Genomic DNA, 5,000 nt, shown 5'->3' with positions numbered 1-5,000 from the left:
CAAGAGATAGCTACGTTTAATATATATATATACACAGCTCTGCGAGTGTACTTAAAGGTCCCATGGGCATGAAAATTTCACTTTATGAGGTTTTTTAACATTAATATGAGTTCAGAGTTCCCCCAGCCAGTCTGTGTGTGTTCATGGTAATGGAGGAACATGTCACCCAGTGCAACAGTGATGTGTTTTTAACAGTTTTTGGAGCTTGATGGCACAGAGGAATAATCAGGCTTTGGGGACACAGACGATGCTTGTTAGGTTTCGTCCCTTTTTGTGGGATTTTTTGTCACAAAGAAAAATGTGCACTATAATCTGACTTTGCTTGAAATAAACAAAAAAGGAAGACCTGTGTAATTAGCAGCAAGCCGCTGGAGTTCAATTTAAAAATGGCAAAAGTTGCCTTTCAAGACACTCAATCGTCATCAACAGAAATAACAAGACGTCCTGCCTTCACAGTTTGATTGACAGATCATCTCTGCGTAGTGTAGCCCAGAGCCACACGATGGGAAAAGATCGCTATCGTAATAACTTGTCGGGTTACGTGTGTAGAATTAAAGTAGGATTAAGTTACTTATACTTTGGCTGACATGAGGCATCACGGTTGTTAGTTTTTCAGTCACTTCTGTCACATTTACTGCCAAGTCAGACACATCAGAGCTTTGAGAAAAACACCCATGAATGTTATAATCACCACAAGATCTATTTCTAAAAGTCCGAGTGATAGATAAAGTAACTTACAATAGGTGTTATAGAAGCACATTTCCCAGCTGGTGGGAGTCAGCGTCGTCTGAACTGTGGTTCACCTTTTTAACAGAGCGAATGAGTCGACTGTGCTGAACAGAGCGAGTGAGTTCAGGTATCTGTGTTTTTGTGGGTGGCAAGCCAGATCCTTGTAGGAACACAGTCTGACAACACGCAGCCTGTCTGTGTGTTTCCACAGTGGCCAGGCGTCAGGCAGACTAACAGCACGCCGACACTGAGCTTCTGAAATTATCCTCTGTCCTCTTAAGGAGCTTGCAGAAAATACCAACATTATCCAAATGTTCATAAAACCAACTGCCAGTCCACACTGCCCAGACAGTAACAGACAAGCCTGACTTTTGTCACCTAGTCCTACCTTTTCTTATTTGAGTTTTGGTTTATTGTGACTATTATCGCCACTGTTCATCACACCCCCAACCGGCACCGTCAGACACCGCCTACCAAGAGCCTGGGTCTGTCCCAAGCCCCCAGGAAGAGCGCCGAGTCTAAAAGCCACCATGGGCTTAGCGGATAACGGTGGTACTGCACCCCATGGCCCAGAAAGACTTTTCACATAGACTTTGCATGGCGAAAGAAACGTCTATATTTCAGCGGATAATTTGTTTCTGGGTATATCAACTTACCAGCCCGAACACTGAAAGGGTCCTTGTTTAAAACGTTACGTTTTTAACATTTTTAACATTCACTAGAAGCGAATCCAGAATTATTAAATTTGGCATGATGAACGCGCATAGTGGACGCGAGCAGAGCCGCGGGACTGCGCCCGCCCGCTCACATGACTGTTCTCCCGAACTCATGTAGCTAGCTGTAATAATGGATATAGCTAATGGTTGTAATTCACCATGTGTTCTATTAATACGTCCATGGTATTATCTTATGAAGTCATGATACATTCCAGGGATGTATGTATGTAGCTGCTGTAAAGCCTGTTAGCTACGTGGATGTAACGTCATTAGCGTTTCCCAAACTGGCGGGCTATCGGCTAGCTAGCTAGTTGCTAACATCAGGGGTAGCTAGCATGGCTGTATTAAGATCTATACATAGCTAGCTATATGCCTACATAACGTTACTACAGACATAGTGATTACATCGCCTTGGTTCTCTTATGATACATCCGAGGGCTGTATGCTGTAAAGCTTGTAACGTGGATGAGAGCTGAAGCCATGGATGAGCTCTGTTCACGAAACTGCAGGCTAACTGCTAGCTAGCGCTAGTTAGTAGGTAGCTAGCTAGTAGCACAACATAATTATTAAATCTCCTTGGTTGTCTAGCTAAATACATCTATCATTTAATTAGCTAAGCATGTAAACGATCGGGAACAACGAAGAAACGATGTTTAACGTTAGTGAATATTTTAGACAATGAAAACGGCGAGTTCATGAGGTCGCCACTTGTAAGAGACACGAGAGAGAAGCTCATGAACGCGCATGTTGCTACCGGTTGCTACGACAACGCAAACAAATTGTTGCTAGTGCGCATGCCCATCGTGAGCCAACCAGCGTTATGGGCCAACAATGCGGAAGAGCTGAGCTCCATGTTTGCTTTATGCGCTTTTGAGCACTCTCATTGGAACGTACGGGGCTTCCCACCGAACACTGGATCCGGTTCTCTTAATACATCCATGGTCTGTCCCAGGTTTCTTCCTAAAAGGAGTTTTTCCTCGCCACTGTCGCACTAAATGCTTGCTCTTGGGGGAATCACTGGAATTGTCTAGACTTACTCTATCTGTATAGTGTCTTGAGATAACTCTTGTTATGATTTGATACTATAAATCAAATTAAATTGAAATTGAATTTAACATAACATGGATGACGTGGAGACCTTGCTGAATGTGGTCTACCTGGCCTGTAAAGCTGCTAGCCGTGTACAGGAGAGACGGCAATCAAGACGAGCCAGGAGGAGACTGGGGTGTAAACCGTGGCTATTGCAACAGGCAAAACAGGGTGTCTATCCTAATTTGTGTCAAGAACTTCGCTCAGAAGATACTCCAGCTTTTGCGAATTTTGCCCGCTTTGCTCCTCAAGCTTTTGAGGAATTACTCACTATGGTTACTCCACTAATTGCCAGAAAAAACACCCATTTAGAGACGGCATTTCAAGCTGTTAGAATGTTGCTGTTTGTTGGAAAATGGGCTCCATTGGTCTGGTATTACACACACACACACACACACACACACACACACACACACACACCTGAGTGATCAGGTAGTGTTTAGGTTGTTGAGCTTTATGACACAAAGTCTGCAGTGTGTGGGTTTAGATTTGGAAACTGCTTCTCACTGTTTTTTCACAGGATTTACTGTCTCTGTTTTTCTGGCTCTTTCTCTCTCTTGAAGTTAGAAAGAGGTTTTGTTTTAGCTGTGTTTGCTTGAAAAATATCTCAAAATATTGAGAGATCAGTTGCTGAGATTTTGCCAGAGAACTGGAGTTTCAGAAATAAGATGGTTATAACTTTTCAAGCAAAAACAGTCAGCGGGAAGCAGTGGTGGAAGAAGTATTCAGACACTTTATGGAAGTAAAAGTAGCAATACTGCAATGTAAAATACTCCATTACAAGTAAAAGTCCTGCATTCAAAGTTGTACTCTTGTAAAGTAAGAACATACGTAATGTTGTCACAGTCAGGGTTTTCCTAGTCTCGCATTGCCAGACCTATCTCCACAGCTCTGTGGCTGGCTGCACCACAGGTGCATTGTGGGATAGGAGAAAAAAAACACTCTGGGTAGACACTAAGGTCTATATAAAGAGACTTCAGATACAGTATTAGGGGACCACTAAGGCCTATATAAAGAGACTTCAGATACAGTATTAGGGGACCACTAAGGTCTATATAAAGAGACTTCAGATACAGTATTAGGAGACCACTAAGGCCTATATAAAGAGACTTCAGATACAGTATTAGGGGACCACTAAGGTCTATATAAAGAGACTTCAGATACAGTATTAGGAGACCACTAAGGCCTATATAAAGAGACTTCAGATACAGTATTAGGGGACCACTAAGGTCTATATAAAGAGACTTCAGATACAGTATTAGAGGACCACTAAGGTCTATATAAAGAGACTTCAGATACAGTATTAGGGGACCACTAAGGTCTATATAAAGAGACTTCAGATACAGTATTAGGGGACCACTAAGGTCTATATAAAGAGACTCCAGATCCAGTATTAGGGGACCACTAAGGTCTATATAAAGAGACTTCAGATACAGTATTAGGGGACCACTAAGGCCTATATAAAAGAGACTTCAGATACAGTATTAGGGGACCACTAAGGTCTATATAAAAGAGACTTCAGATACAGTGTTAGGGGACCACTAAGGTCTATATAAAAGCATCCAAAAAGCAGCATGTCATGGGACCTTTAACTCCTCCGTGTTGTAGGAGCTGTGCGCTCCCTCCGCTGTTTCTGGACTTACTAAGGCGTTTAGACGGAAACGATCTGAAGAGAAAACGCAAAAGTGGCGTTGCGTTCTCACTTTTTATTCTGTGTGCATATGGTGACGCAAAAGTGTGTGAAATGCGATCCACCAAGTCCGCGTGCCTGCGTAGATCCTTCCTTCTGCTTCTCTCCCTAGTAGCGTGAAGCGAACAACAAAAGCTGACAATTCTGTCTGGACAGACGAGGAGGTGGAGTTATTGCTCCAAACAATGCACACACATGCGGCACACACACACAGACACACACGCGGCGCGCACAGACACATACACACACATGGCACATACACACACATGGCACATACACACACACACGGTACACACAGACACACATGCGGCACACACACACGGCACACAACGGGCACTAACACACACATGGCACACGGCACACACCTTTTCACCTTTTTTTGTGTTTTTAAGCCCCAAAAATGTCGTCGCATCTGATAAAATATTTTGTTGTTTTCACGCGCGAGCGTATTCATGTAAACAAGGCCGTACTCTGTACATTCAGTGGGTGTGTTTCCACAGCTGGGTGGTCTGTCTGTCTGAAGCCAGCGGGCTCAGACCAGATCAACACTACCACACATTCACAGTTCAGCTCAGTCAGTGTCTCTCCATGAGGTTAGAAAACATGCTTCGGATTAATTCAGCTTCAGATACTAGCCATACTATGGGTGCTTTCAGCTGCTCCCAGGCTCTGGATCTCCCTGCCCTCACACTTTCGACGGTCTGACACGTAACTGCGTTTAAATCCCACCTCAAAACTCACCTGTTCAAACTGGCCTACTCGCTGTGATCCCCACC

The 5,000-nt window shown here is 43.7% G+C and overlaps 1 protein-coding gene across 3 annotated transcripts in view; it reads left to right on the top strand.

The window, feature by feature from the left end:
* The window catches only part of mtss1 (MTSS I-BAR domain containing 1), a 105,316-nt gene that overhangs the window by 81,676 nt on the left and 18,640 nt on the right, over positions 1–5,000 (top strand). The gene's annotated exons all lie outside the window — the stretch shown is intronic.

This window comes from Sander lucioperca, chromosome 6 (genome assembly GCF_008315115.2).
Source record: "Sander lucioperca isolate FBNREF2018 chromosome 6, SLUC_FBN_1.2, whole genome shotgun sequence".
In the NCBI taxonomy this organism is placed as follows: Eukaryota; Metazoa; Chordata; class Actinopteri; order Perciformes; family Percidae; genus Sander; species Sander lucioperca.
The sequence above is the reverse complement of the archived record's forward strand: the minus strand, read 5'-3'. Positions and strand labels throughout refer to the sequence as shown.